The sequence below is a fragment of the Hirundo rustica genome, chromosome 14 (genome assembly GCF_015227805.2).
Source record: "Hirundo rustica isolate bHirRus1 chromosome 14, bHirRus1.pri.v3, whole genome shotgun sequence".
In the NCBI taxonomy this organism is placed as follows: Eukaryota; Metazoa; Chordata; class Aves; order Passeriformes; family Hirundinidae; genus Hirundo; species Hirundo rustica.
The window spans coordinates 2382254-2397646 of NC_053463.1; positions in this window are offsets into that span (position 1 = coordinate 2382254).

Genomic DNA, 15393 nt, shown 5'->3' on the forward strand with positions numbered 1-15393 from the left:
TGCTGTGTTTTCTGAGCCCTGCACACTTGGGGGAAGGGGACATTTGACACGGGCAGCAGATTGTGGTGTGGGGGCAGCCAAGGCACAGCTGGTGCGTCCCAGGAGCTGACAGCTGTGTGGGGAGCAAACTCAGGCTTCTGTCAGGGCACGGCGGCATCTCCTGCTCCTGTCTGCCTTCAGCAGGTAATGCTCCCTGTTATCTGTGCCCACAGACGGGCAGCTGAGGCTTCCTCTGTTCCAGTCAGGTGAAATACAGCCAGGCCAGCTTCTCCCACCAAGGGAGAACTCCTTGGCTCCTTTCTTGTCGGCTGGAGGAATGCATTCACTGCGTTTCCCCTGCCTGTTCGCTAGGAATGCCTTGATGGAGTCGCTTACCTCGACTGTTTGAATTTTGTGGGTGTTAAAACCAGCTGTGAGTGTTATCCACAGGAGCTCCCTGCAATGCTGTGCTCCTCCAAACACAGCAGCCACTGCTGGGCTGGAGCCGTGGCTCCCTTGGGAGCAGTGAAAGCTGTGTCTCGAGGTTTCCTGGCAAATAACATCCCTAGGCTGCGCAGCTGGGGGATGTAGATGCCATAAATGACAGCAAAACTGGGCACTGTTACAGCTGAAAGGATTTTTTAATCAAGTAATTCATTTTTTTCCCCAGGTTTTGATGTTTATTTTTGCATTTCATTGTGTTCACAGAGGCAGAGAGGCTCCCTCCTCCTTTACCCCTACTCAGACACAACCCTCTTTTCCTTGGAAATACCATTTCATCTCCGAGCAACAAAATCCAAGTCATTTTTAATCCATCGATAACACACTCCAAGACCAGCCACCCGAAGTTTAGACACAGAAAGACAAAACCTTTGAGAAAAAAAAAAAAAAAAAAGAAAAAGTTTCATTCAGTGAGGGTTTCCTGGAGACTTTTCTGAGGAGCAGGGCGAGTCTGGTGGCATTCCCTAGGGATCCATGTGGCTGCCCTCAGCCTGATGCTCCGGTGACCCTGAGCCTGGAGAGCCCAGCTCCCCCCCCTGCTGATGCTCTCCCGGGCCCTGCCTGTGCAGCTCCTTGCCCATCCCAGACGGACACGGCCAGGTTTCAGAGCTCTGTCACGTGCGACACGTTTGGAAAAAAGATCAGAAATCTGCCCTGAAGTTTCCAAGCGGGGAATTAGGTTTCATTTCCTCTTTTTTATTTTGTTTTTTCTTTTTTTTTTTTGCCCCCAGACTGGATGGAACTGGGGCTGGGTGGTATCAGGGGCAGTACAGATCATTACTGGAGCCTTTTTTCCCCCCTGCCTGTGTCTCCAGGGCTCTCTGTGTGCACCAATGGCTCAGGCACTACGGTTTAATTCTTAAAAGTTGCAGATGTCTCCACGGAAATGAGCACAGAGAGAATTGTTTCTCCTTTAGGACAGGCTTTCTACACTCCCACACCCTCCTGAAATGGGAAGTTTTGCCCCTGAGACCTCTTGGCTTCTTGCAGAGAGATTTTATTCTATTTTTAAAGAAAATTTAATTGACTGTAATTGCCCCTGCTGAATCTGAGGAGGATCTTGCATCTCACAGTTCCAAATGAAAGTTCCTTGGAGTTTTAAACGAGACTTCAGGCAGGTTTGATGTGCTTAGGGCGGGTAAAATAACTGGGGATAAATAATATCCAGAATTCAGCATTTGGCCTGAGACTGCAGGGGAAGGGATGCAAACCTCTCTAGTTTGGCACATAGCATGCACAGAGAGAAAACTCTGCTGCAGCCCACAGCTTGCTTCACACCAGATCTTTTCACTGCCTGAATTTGACTCCAAGCCCACGCACGTTTCAGAAGAGAACTATATTCTGCATCCCTGAATCACATGAACTGCTGGAAGCTGGCACAGGTTTGGCCCCAAACAGAAACCAGAGAAAAGGCTTCCTTCCAGAAATCTGTTGCCAGATGGTCCTTTTGAGCAGAAGGAAAAGAAGAAAATGTTAAATACTGCTCTGCTTTGGAGAGTGGCTTCAGAAATGCAGCTTCATGCGCAGTAATGTAGTAACTGCTGGCTGCTCCTTCCAAAGCAGTGTCGAGAAGTGGATATGTGTAATTTATCAATGTGTCTGTCCCCTGAAATTCATGGAAAAGATGAATTTAAAACCTTGGATCCTTAAATCCTTCTATATTTCACCTCCTTTTATCCTTTTCCTCTGCACAAACCCCATTACCACGCACCACTCACCGCTGACCATTTCTCAGGCCCTGCTGTTCATTTTAGGTTGTTTTTTTTTTTTCCCTCCAGGTATTTATTTCTCCCGGTGCTTTTCCCTGGCATCACAGACAAGTCTGTAATTGCCTGCTTGCTCTCATCCCCTGCTTTTGAGGACAGCCAGTGCCTCTGCCCTCTGCCTGCCTGCTGTATCTCACCTGTCCCTCACAAGTTCACTAATGGCCGAGATAACCAGCTCCGTGAGGATCCGAGGATAAAATTCCTCGGGGACAGCTGATTAGGAAATGTCCCACTTTCCAGCTGGTTCTGGCCCCACTCAGAACTGAGCTGTCCCTGCTGTCGTGGCGGCTGTCGATGCTTTAGGTGAGGAGAGGAGCCAAGGCAGGGGGGGTTTTGTTCCCCTGCGTTTGTTCCCCTGCAGCTGCTGATCCTCCTCCCTGCTCTCCTGATCCTCCTCCCTGCTCTCCTGATCCTCCTCCCTGCTCCTCCTGATCCTCTTCCCTGCTCTCCTGATCCTCCTCCCTGCTCCTCCTGATCCTCTTCCCTGCTCCTCCTGATCCTCCTCCCTGCTCTCCTGATCCTCTTCCCTGCTCTCCTGATCCTCCTCCCTGCTCTCCTGATCCTCTTCCCTGCTCCTTCTGATCCTCCTCCCTGCTCTCCTGATCCTCTTCCCTGCTCTCCTGATCCTCCTCCCTGCTCTCCTGATCCTCCTCCCTGCTCCTCCTGATCCTCCTCCCTGCTCCTCCTGATCCTCCTCCCTGCTCTCCTGATCCTCTTCCCTGCTCTCCTGATCCTCCTCCCTGCTCTCCTGATCCTCTTCCCTGCTCCTTCTGATCCTCCTCCCTGCTCTCCTGATCCTCTTCCCTGCTCTCCTGATCCTCTTCCCTGCTCTCCTGATCCTCTTCCCTGCTCCTCCTGATCCTCCTCCCTGCTCTCCTGATCCTCTTCCCTGCTCCTCCTGATCCTCCTCCCTGCTCCTCCTGATCCTCCTCCCTGCTCTCCTGATCCTCTTCCCTGCTCCTCCTGATCCTCTTCCCTGCTCTCCTGATCCTCCTCCCTGCTCTCCTGATCCTCTTCCCTGCTCCTCCTGATCCTCTTCCCTGCTCCTCCTGATCCTCTTTCCTGCTCTCCTGATCCACCTCCCTGCTCTCCTGATCCTCTTCCCTGCTCCTCCTGATCCTCCTCCCTGCTCTCCTGATCCTCTTCCCTGCTCTCCTGATCCTCTTCCCTGCTCCTCCTGATCCTCTTCCCTGCTCCTCCTGATCCTCTTCCCTGCTCTCCTGATCCTCTTCCCTGCTCCTCCTGATCCTCTTCCCTGCTCCTCCTGATCCTCTTCCCTGCTCTCCTGATCCTCTTCCCTGCTCCTCCTGATCCTCCTCCCTGCTCTCCTGATCCTCCTCCCTGCTCCTCCTGATCCTCCTCCCTGCTCTCCTGATCCTCTTCCCTGCTCTCCTGATCCTCTTCCCTGCTCCTCGCAGGCTGTGGGCAGAGAGGGGTTAAATCCCCTTCACAGGAGTTACGTGGAAACCCAGCCACGTTCAAAGATCGATTTATGGGATTTTATAAAGCGAATGAAGCTGTTTTTCTGTGTCTGAGCCCTGTCACACCTGTCAGGGAGGGCTCCGAGCAGCTCAGCTCCGCGGGACCCAGCAACGGGACAAGAGGAACGGGCAGGAACCGATCCCAGGAAAACCTTTTCCTGCGCACTGAACGAGCCCTGAGCACGTCCCAGGGATGGAGCCTCCTCCCTGGGGATGCTCCAGAGGTGTGTGCACACGCTGCTGTGCCCTGTGCTCTGCTGGAGCAGGGAGGTGGCACCAGGGACCCTCTGTGCCCCCACCAGCCGGAGCCATCCCGGGATTTTGGGATCCCCGCGGCTGCGGCAGCCCCGCCGCTCCCCCGGCTCCTCTCCCCGCCCGTGAGCAGAGCAAGGTTGCCTTCAAGTGAAAGCAGGAAGGAACTGCAGGGAGGGAGGGATGAGGGATGAGGGATGAGGGCTGCGGGAGCCGCGCTCCCAGCTGCAGCTCTGGAGCTCAGAGGAAAAGAGGATTTATGAATAAGAAAATGCACGGGAAGAAACTCCCACCCCGGAAATTTGACAGAACGCCCGAGATTTTGGTCGTCCCGACCCAGAATCTGTGGCTTGCACGGCTCTCTGAATTCAGAGGATTTCTGCTCCTTTCCCACTGCTGCACAAAGGTTGAGCTGTGGCTGTGTGGGAAAAGTTGGTGCTGCCAAAGGGAGTCAAAGCTTCGGCTTCGAGAGTCAACGCTTCGACACGGGGGCTGTTCTCACCCTCCTCTGGTTTTTCTTCAGTAGAAATAAGTTTGTTTTGTTTTGTTTTTCCCACCCACTCTGCCTGACACAGAGGGACAGATCCTCCCTGAGCGTGCAAAAGGAGGAGCTTTGCTCTCCCTCCCAGCAGCTCACTGTTCTGCTTTTCTTTCAATGGAGATTAAAAAAATCTCATGTCTTAGTGACCGGTAATTTTGGTCCGTTTGAATTATTTTTCTCCTAAAAAAAACCCGCAATAACTTCAGAACTAATGACACACGTGGTCTGAGTGTAACTTTCCTGAAAACAGCCTTCTTAAATTTTATTTTCTTTTACTAAAATAACTCTTGAAGTAATATCTCAAAGTTTATTTATAGTTAATATCAAGTTTCCGCTGCTTCAGAACCCATTGCCCATCTTTTTGGAGGTTCTAAATTAATATTATTCCTATTTTAAGCGCTTCCACCTCCTCTGCTGTTACCCTCAGAGTTACATGAGAAATCTGGATGCTGACAGGAGAGAGCTGAGCTCCTCTCCAGAAATGAGGAGATTTGACTGGGAATTTCATCAAACAGATGGAAAACCCGCAGCAAACACCTCCAGCTGCTCTGTGCCCTCTCCCCATGCTCGTGGCTTGAGCAGCTGGGAGGTGGAAGAGTGCAGAGGGCTTTTTGTCCTTCCTGAGGCTCTAAATCCACATGGGAGTGGGTGTGGGAGTTCTGGGGCTGGGGAACAGCACGTTAGAGGTTGTGGGGCCATATTTGAGTTTTTAGGCTCCGGGCAAACCCCATTTGTTTCACATTCCCTTCCTGGCGTGGACGTGGCTGTGCAGGGCAGGCTGGCGGCTGCTGCAGGGCTCTGCTGGGAGCAAACTCAGGAAGAGAATTTGGCAGATAACTTGGTTTTAGCTGGGTGCAAAACAGCCCAGTGCTGCTTTCCTGTAGGCAGAAAAAGGGCAGCGAGGGCAGAGGAGATCCAACAACAAAATACCGAATCCCACAAATTATTCCTGAGTTTGGGCTGTGCTGAGTTTTTTTCTGGGATTGTGGATGCTGTCATTCCTCATCCCTGATCCAAACCTCCCATTTGCCGTTGTTTTGGTTCAGATTTGGGTTTGGTTACAGGTCCTTCGGGTGCACCCCTGCCTGCTGCCGCCTGTGGAAGGTGCTTTCCTCCCTCTTGCTGAAGATGGTGCTGCAGAATAGGGAATTGTGGCTCTGGGAGCGAGTGTGGGTGGGCATTGCTCTGGGGGACAGGACCTGCTCTGCCAAACCTGTCCCTGTGCCTCTGGGGGATCCTTCCTTCCTTCCCTCCTTCCCTCCTTCCCTCCTTCCCTCCTTCCCTCCTTCCCTCCTTCCTTCCTTCCTTCCTTCCTTCCTTCCTTCCTTCCTTCCTTCCTTCCTTCCTTCCTCCTTCCTTCCTTCCTTCCTTCCTTCCTTCCTTCCTTCCTTCCTTCCTTCCTTCCTTCCTTCCTTCCTTCCTTCCTTCCTTCCTTCCTTCCTTCCTTCCTTCCTTCCTTCCTTCCTTCCTTCCTTCCTTCCTTCCTTCCTTCCTTCCTTCCTTCCTTCCTTCCTTCCTTCCTTCCTTCCTTCCTTCCTTCCTTCCCAGGACGGAAAGTTTGAGCATGGGGCTGCTCCGGAGCCAAGGGATTCACTGACATGGTCGTGCTTTAAATCAAGATTTTCGAATCCCAGGCTGATGTGGGATGCGGTTATTTCCTTGCAGGAAATAACTTTTTGTTTTTCTTTGCAGTCGGATTTCCCGGCTGATGCGCTCTGGGGAATCTCACGGCAGCAATTCAGGATGTTACTGCCCCACTTCCCCCCCCGGGGACAGGACGAGCTGCATTTGCAGCCCTCCAGTCTCAAAACTTGTTTGATTTTGGTTTTTATTGTGGGGGACAGCGTGACCTTTGCCAATGGCTCCAGCTGATGTAGCAAACCCCTCCCGAGATGGAGGCGAGGGTGCCGTGGGGCAGGGTTTGCTCCAGGAGTGGGGATCCTAAACTGGGCTGCTGTGGTTGGCCAGGGGATGTCAGTCAGAGCCCTAAATAACTGCACCACCTTTGTTCTGAATTTGCCATACCTGCATGCATTTGCTTTGTTCCATTTATCAAGTGTTTATTTATTTATTCAGATTTTTAGGAGGGCGATTTATTCCATAAGAAAATTATGTGGTTGGTTGGTTTGTTTTTTTTTTTTGGCAAGACTCGGTTTTCTTTCATGATTTATGAAATTTATCGGGATGGAAACAGGAATTCAGAAAAGAAGTCATGAGGAGGAATTATTATCTATATTAACTATCTAATGTGTCAACTACAGATGAAAAATAAAGAGTATGAAGGCCGGTTCCCTGTATAAAGCTGATTTGTTGAGGGAATTTTTAGGTAGGGAGTGAAATGAAGTATTTTTGGTGGTCAAGGTCTTCGCAGTTTTAGTAATGGAATATATTTTGGACTTCTTCATGGCTGGAAATGGAAAATAAACTTTCTTGCTTTCCAATTCATTAATTAACACCTGAATGATAAAGCACCCCACTCAAACTGATTGAATAAATCGGAATGAACAATTCTGATCATTTTTTCTGTATTTGCAGTAAAAGTTATTTCCCTCCAAATTTGCTGAGGTTTTTTTTGCCATGTCCAGGTCACGGTGTGCAGCTTCCACCATTTCAGCAGTCTGGCTTTCCTTTAAAACCTTGTCATCGTGCATAATTTGTGCAGTTCTTCTCTGCAGTGCAGAGGACTTCAAGAGATGATGGCGTAATTTTGATTCTATTTCTGACGTCATTTTAAATGCAAGTAGGAGAAATAAAAATTTTTTTAAAAAATTAATAATTTGATCTCCACCAAGAGCCCCCAGGGGCTGCCTGTGGATAACCCAGCAGGTGTTTTCAGGCTGGCGTTGATCTTGACCGGGGAGGATTTCTTATTTTCTACCCTCACCCTCCCCTAGGTTTATTCCTGAAGCACACAGCTCTAGGAGTTGTTGCCAGGGGTTTGGACTTTTTCCATCTGAACCTAAAGGATTTTGATTCCAAACCCTGACGGAGATGTTTTCCCAGAGCCGCAGCCTGGCGTGAGGAGACCTGGGGCACCCAGCACGGCTCCGGGTTCATTTTGCAATTCCAGGAGTGGTTCTTGTTCTGCAGGAAGCCACCAGCAGCGTGCAGGAGGTCCCGGGCCATACCTGCAGCGCCAGGTGGACTTCTTGGAAAACAGAACCCGTATCAGCTGGCTCCTGACCACCTGTGTTTGTGGGCAACAAACCCCTTCTGTCCTCTGCTAGGCGCTGCTGTTGTGCTACGTGGTTTTGGGCAGGTCCCTTCCCGGCGCTCCTTTCATCCTTGGCTGCGGCAGCGTCACCTCCCGGGTGACACTCTGGCACCGTGTATTTATTCACCTGGCTGTCAGCAGGGTAATAACCACCAGGGCCACCTGCAGCAGGTCTGACAGGTCCAGCTGGCCCAGCACGGGCACAGCGCGTTCCCTCCTGGCCGGCGCCCGCAGCTGGGGATGCCCAAAATTTGGGAACCGGGCAGGAGGAGGGGAGCGGAGAATTGGTGGATGGATGCGGGGATGGCGGGATGTGGTGGCAGCGCGTACGAAGTTCTGTGTCCTGGCTTTCCCTTCCCTCCGGACAGGCGCATCCATCCCTTGGCTCCCGGGGCAGTTTTTGGGGAGCGGAGCAGGCTCCCCTCCGCGCTGTGCTGAGCCTCATTAGCAGCTCATTAGCAGTCAGTGATGAGAGGTGATGTCTCCGGAGTAATTTCTGCACTCCCTGCGCCTTCCAGACAAGCCCAGCCCCTGCGTGCAGAGGATGGGTGTCCTCAGGGAAGGGTCGAGCTGAGTTTGGATCTTGAAATACACCCACAGCGAGCGATTTCTCCTCCACCCGCTTGGAACCCCTGTTAGAGGGAATTGTGGAGCAGCCCAGAGTCCCCATTCGCCTTCTCATCCTTCCCTACCTTCTCCGTTCCCCCCCTGCCTGTCTTGTCTGTTCTCACACTTTCCTTTCCGCTTGTTCCTTGCCTCTCTCTTCCTTTCTTCCTCATCCGTTCCCCTCTCCTTTCTACCCCCTTCCCTTCCTCTCTCTCTGTGCTGCTGGATATTCTGAGCAGTGACAGCAGCCGCTGGGAGCTGGAATCCGGGGAGATAACAGCACTGCCATGAGAATCAGCCTGCTCAGCTACAATTAGCCCTGCTGCTATCTTTCACCTGGGCAGAGCTGCCTTATCATCGCTACTTCTTGGAAAATGAAGGCTCACAGATACCGATCGCAGATAGCGCGGCTCCGGCATTCCCCTCCGGTTTTCCGTGCTGCTGGAATCCCTTTCTGGCTCCCTTCTCCTCCCCACGATTAGTTCTGCATCCCTCTGGTTCAGCTGTGCTGCTGTCAGATGGAAAGCAGAGCTTCCCAGGGCCGCAACAGAGACCCCGGGAAAATCCACCTGGTGTGAGCGACACCACATCCAGCAACCCGGTAAGGTCCCGGAGTTCAAAGCCAGAAATAAAACAACACATCAGCGCTCCGGGGCCTCTTCCTGGCGAATGGTTGGCCTGTCTTTGGGAACTGTTGAAGGGCACGAGGCAGAGGCAGCTGGGGTTGTTCCTGTGGGGCTGATCCAATCCCACCCTGCTCCTGCCTGATTCTGCGGTTCCTCACTAGGGATACGGAGATATTGCCAAATACTCCCACAGATTTTTCCCCCACCCTGGCTGGGCTTTAGCATCTGTTTCTAAAGCCTGTAGACAGCGGGGCTGTCCTTCCTGGCCTGCATTTTGGCGCCGGTTTCACCTGTCTGATAAAGAGAAACCAGCGCCAACTCCTCGCTTTCGTGCCGTTGCTTTGTAAGACGCCAATCAGAATAATTTTTGGTTCGTCCCAACGACACACTGGAGGCAGCTTTGTGCCATCAGCGAGCGCCACAGGAGGCTCCCTGGCTCTGGCCCCGCTGTTTTTCTGCCTGAGGAGTGAACGGAGGGTGTTGGGGGTGTGTGACCTCGAGCGGACGAGAGCAGGGGTTGTGCAAGATTTACTACGGCTGCGGCTGCACCTGCGGCACCGCCGTGGCAGCCAGGGCCCCGTGCAGGGCTGGGGCATCTCCTGCACTGAGCTGACCCTGCCTTTCCTGCGCCGTCCCTGCAGCCCCCAGAGCATCACTGCGCTGCTGCCGCTGCTTCAGCACACGCCGTGCCTGCTGCAGAGAGCCACTGCCCTGGAGAAGCCCTGGAAAAGCCCTGGAAAAACTCTAGAAAAGCCCTGGAAAGCCTTGGAAAAGCCCTGAAAAGCCTTGGAAAAGCCATGGAAAAACTGTGGAAAAACCCTGGAAAAGCCCTGGAAAAGCCCTAGAAAAGCCCTGGAGAAGCCCTGGAAAAGCCCTAGAGAAACCTTGGAGAAGCCCTGGAGAAGCCCTGGAGGAGCCCTGGAGAAGCCCTGGAGAAGCCCTGGAGAAGCCCTGGAGAAACCCTGGAGAAGCCCTGGAGAAGCCCTGGAAAAGCCCTGGAAAAGCCCTGGAGAAGCCCTGGAGAAGCCCTGGAGAAGCCCTGGAAAAGCCCTGGAGAAGCCCCGGAAAAGCCCTGGAAAAGCCCTGGAGAAGCCCTGGAGAAGCCCTGGAGAAGCCCTGGAGAAGCCCTGGAGAAACCCTGGAGAAGCCCTGGAAAAGCCCTGGAGAAGCCCTGGAGAAGCCCTGGAAAAGCCCTGGAGAAGCCCTGGAAAAGCCCTGGAGAAGCCCTGGAGAAGCCCTGGAAAAGCCCTGGAAAAGCCCTCTTTTCCCTGCTGATGTGCCTCCAAAGCCAACCTTTGGAGGCAGCACCTGCTTTTGTGAGCCCTGAAAGGTTTTGTGTTGGTTCATCTTCTCGTCCTGTAGAGAATTGCTCAGAGAGGAGAACGCTGGCGTTTTTCATTCGAAGATAAGGATGGGTGCTGCACTGGGGATTTGTTTTTCCTGTAAAGTCGGGGCCTCTCATTTCAGCCTCTGCCCTCCGTGTCCTGCCCGTGCCTCGTGCTGGTGGAGAACATGATCCTCCCGTGAGCTGCCCACAACCCTTTGTCCCGACAGAAGAAAACATAGGTGAATCGCCAGAGGAATGTGAATCCAATAAATTGCAACATTTGGATGTTTATCTGACCTCCAGTGTTTACAGGGCTGGCTGGCAGTGGCACGAGAGAGGGTTTGACCGGCTTGTTGGTCAACTGGACTGAAATCTGCTCTCGTCTCTGGTCAGTCTGGCACTGCCCTAAGAACAGCTTGTTCCAAGCACGCTCCTAAACGAGTTTATGCGCTGAACTGGCACCATCACATGTTCTCACTACTGCCTCTGCTCCTTTCTCACTCCACCCTTTCAGGTTTTTGATTTCTGTGCTATTGCTCAGAATAATTACTATATTTCCGCCCTCGAAGTGGTATCATCCCGCTACCATTTTCCTTGGGGAGGTACAGCTGTCTTTTCTCCTTTGGAGAGAGGGCCTGATCTTTTTTCCAGGCTGGGCTAAAGCTGTGATAAGTGACCAGCAGAAGGATGACCAGAATTCAAGCAATAGCTTTATAATGCCATAAACCTTGGTGAACTTTATTGCAGATTTTTGAAAGCCTTATCTTTGTCATACTTGAAGCGTGGTACGATTCTGGATCCTGTGGAAAGGCACTATGGATTTCCTGCTTTTCCATGGTTTGCAAACGCTCTGTGCTTAGGGAGCGCTGCATGAAAGCCCCGTGCCTCAGATCAGGCATTTCTGAACGTGGGAAGTTTGAGGACAGATTATTTTCAGCCTCATCTCTATTCTGGTTTAGACAAGAATATCCCTGATAAGCCTACAGAGTCAGGAAAGCTTCGGTGATTAGGCAAAAGCCTAACCCTAATGTCCTGCTATTATCATCAATGGGGTTGTTTTAGCAGAGCTTTTGACGAACCCAAGTTTGGGCCTTTAATTATTGTCCCGGACTCATTCCCCAGCCCTGGGCTGGTGGCTGTGGCCAGCTTTCCCCAGCCCATGGCCCACACAGAGCCGCAGCTCCTTTCCCAGGAGTCTGCAGAGTCAGCTGCCGCTGCCGTGGGCTGCCGGGACCCTGGGGAGCCCTGTCCTGCTGCAGAGCACTTCCAGCCTCCCTGGGCGTCCTCTGCCCCCTCCAAACCATCCTGGCCGCTTTAAATCCCTCGCTCTGTACAGGCTGAAACGCTTTTAACGAGCTTCTGCAGACTCATCATCAGTTAGTGGCAGCGTTTGGGTCAGCAAGTGTAGGTGGGAGAAAACCACGTAATTCCTGTTAATGCTGAATGCCCAGGCAGGCACTACTTCATTTTCTGCATGGCGAGGCAAAGGGCAATGTTTCCTTCTACCAATGGAATCTTTTTTTGGCCGGGGTTCTCTCCGGTGATACACGGATCAGCAGCCCCAAGGCTGGGGCTTGCTGACAGCCAGGAGCTACTGCAATCATAAATAATAATAATATTTTTACAGAAGGCTCCAAGCATGTGCACTGCATCCCTCTGCAAACCGATTTTGTAGTGACTTGGTTTCATGTCAGTTTAGCAAAATGCTGAATGTGCACAGTTCCTCTTCATTTTATCTTAAAATAGGACATCTAAATAAGGAGCTCTGTAGGCCTTTCCCAGTCTCTCCTGGCTGTCAGCTTTCACTGAGCTTCCCCACACCTCCCACTGCATTTTTCTCCAGGGTAGGAAGAGACTCTGCAATGTAAGTGGGATTATTCATGGGTGACAAATGTAGCCCGGTGTGACTGTGGGATACAGAAAAGCAGCTACAAACTCCAGAAGATAGGAGAAATGGAAGCGGGGCTTCTAGCAGGGATTTGGTGCCATCGTGGCTCCGACAGCAGAGGGCTGATCCTGCGCTGGGTTAAAAAGCAGCCTGGGTTTAGCTTTCCCGTGAGCTGCTGTTCCCAAGGGTGCTGCCTGCGCCACGGGGGCACTCTGTTCCTGCCCTGGTTCCAAACCCCGCTGAGGTTCCCCTTGCAGAACCACGCCAGGGCCGGTGCCCGTGGTGTCACCAGAGTCACCGAGGTGCGTGCCAGCGTACCCAGCACCGCCCCTGGGGCGCCTCCTTCCAGCAGAATTCCTTAAAAAAAGCCCCCATCCACGCGGAGAACCTCACGGCAGGCTCTCCAAAGAACGGCTCCTTACTTGAAAAGAATTTCTAAATAAACTCCGAGCCACGTTTTTATAGGGAAGGATGGTATTTGCAGGAAAGGTTAAGGCTGTCACAGGCAGTATTCTCGGAGACAGGAATTCTCAGGCCCTGCAGCTGCCCGTAATTTGACATGTTTCTAACCCTCGAGTCCCCATTTCACATTCCCAGGAATGTGAAGGAAGACACCAGGTTTTCATTTCAAAACCCAATGCTCCACCGGCTGGGAGGTTCCTGTAGAAAACGTCCAGGAACAAAAACGGTGAGGATTTCATTAATTACGAGGTTATGCTCAGCCCCAGCCCCGTGCCAGGACCTGTTGGTGCCGGTGCTGCAGGAAAGACCTGGGAAAGGTTTTGGGAGGCACCAGTGGAACTCCAGCTCCTGCGGGGGTCCAGCTGCACCCCCTGGCATCCCCTCTCCACAATTCACTCCTGGCTGGCCACAGGGAGGGCTCAGGCTTTGCTCCAGGCTGGAGACGTGCTGAACTCATCCCTGGGGGAGCAGGCAGCCAAATCTGTGCCTGGAGCAGGTGCGAGAGAAGCCTTTCCTGCGAGAGTCTCCGAGGGGAGCGTGGAAACACGAACAGAACTAGCAGTGAAAACTGAGTGGGATCTGTGTTTCTGGTGAGATGTCAGGAAATAGCTTTAGAAAATGCTCTGCTGAGAGGCTTCCCAGCAAGCTTTTTAACCGTTCCCTCACCTGGGAAGATCGCTGCGATGAATTCCTCGGGCGTGACGCAGCACGGAGCTGCTCTGGAGCTGCCTGGGCTCTCCTGGCATCTCCAGGCAAAGGAGGAGAGGGAAGGGCAGGACCTGGGAACCTGGGAAGAGCAGGCAGCAGCGCTGGCAGCGGCTCTGACTCAGCTCACCGTGTGGGCTGACATATGTAAATTGCCATATACATTTGTAAATGTTTTGGTATGCCGGAGCGAGCCAATATCTGGAATTAATTTTTGTTCTTTTGGGAGGCAAGACAGGGAGCCCGTAAAGAGGGATAAGACCAAATGGATCGCAAGCGTGACTCCTGGTGGGGTTTGCTCAGCTGGCTGAGACCTGTGTGTGGATGTGCATTCGCAGTTTGAATTTTCTGGGTTTGGTTTTCCTCACCTCGCTTGTAAAGCGGCTCGGAGCAAATTGAAGGGAGATCACTCCAGCCTCGAAGCAGACTTGTAGCTGGTATTAAACATATTTTAGTGGGTTGTGCAATGCAGAATCCTTGCTCTGCAGTCTGTTTTAGTGTTTCCTTTTCTCCCTGTGCTTCTGCACTTTTTAATGTCAGCGCTCTGTGACTGACTGTGCTATTTTGTGAGACGCGATGCCCTAAGGGCAGCTGGGGGTCGTTTCTCCATCGCTAACCTTTGCCACTTTTGGGAGCAGGGTGCAGGCTCGCCGTTTTGCACGTTAGGAGATGAAAAATAACTTTTTTTTGGTTGAAATTGTGGGGAGGGTGGTAGAGGCAGAATGCAGCCACCTCAGCTGCATCGCAGCCGTGGTGGTGAGGAGCAGCTCCTGCAAAAAAAAAAAAAAAAAAAAAAAAAGGTTTAAAAAAATTCCTCTGGGATGGCGAATGCCAGCGGAGGGTCCAGCACAAGTTATTCCTTGGCTGTGGCCTGAGTGCAGGCTGGTCTGAGCTGACATCCCACCAAACTCTGTGACAGCTCTGCTGGCAGGATGCACTCTCCCGTTGGTGTTTGACAGCCCGTGACAGGATTATAAAGAGCTGCTGCACCTACAGGCAGAGAAACGCTACAGGTCCTACATTGCTGCAAATCACATTTAGGCTTGTGAAGCCCATCTCATCCAAAGGCTGGATTAGTTATTTTTAAACCCCACAGAAGGAGTGTTAAAAATGTGCTTTTTCATGCAAGCAGCTTTAAAAAAAAAAAAAAAAAACAACCCACAGTGCTTTATGTTCTGAGGTGCTTTCTCATAATTTCCCCATCCCTTTGCTGGCTACACCCCGACACTGATTAAAATGACTTTGGAGACAACACAAAGGACTGTTTCTGCAGCTTGCTTTTTGTAAACCTCAGGGTTTCACTCTTCTCTTTTGCTGAAACTCCAGTAAGCATCTAAGATTTCGATATCTGATTTAAGAGAGAATTCCAGCTCCTGTGACATCCCTGCACAGAGCCACTGCCTGGTGCTTACTGAGAGGTTATTATCAGCTGCCAGTGGGCAGCGAAAATGGATGTCCTCTGGTTTTAGGGCAAAACCTTGAAGGGGTAACTTGCTGTGTGACAAGAACCGAGTCTCCCATGCGCGCAGGACGAATCTTATCAGCTCCTGCAGCTTGCAGAAAGGGTTGCTGCTGTATTTGTTAATGGCTCTGGCTGGAATCCAGCTCCTGGGGCTTTGGGGGCTGCCAACACCTCGGCCACAGGCAGGTGCTGCGGTCAGCCACAGCTCCGCTCCCTGGCTCCCCCGGGATGCACTGCTGGAGGCTGGGCTGTGCCTAAAGCCAGCCCGGCCGAGCCAGCCCCCGAGGGGCTTCGGGAATCCGGGATCATCGGGGCAGAGAGGAGAAACCCCCAGCAGCTGCAGCCCCTGCTCCTTCCCCACCTGCACCCGCTGATTCGAAGCCGTGAGGTGGCTCTGACAAGCTGCAGCGACCCCAGCCCATGGGCAAACCTCCTGGAGGGGCTTTGCCTGAGCTTGAGAAGTGCAGGAACCTCACCCCTTGAGCTGATCCCGCATCTCCCTTCCTGCCTCGACCCAAGCTTCCAGGTGCCGCAGCAAGGGCAGCCAGGTCTGCATCTCCTGGGGAGTGACACAGGAGGGACG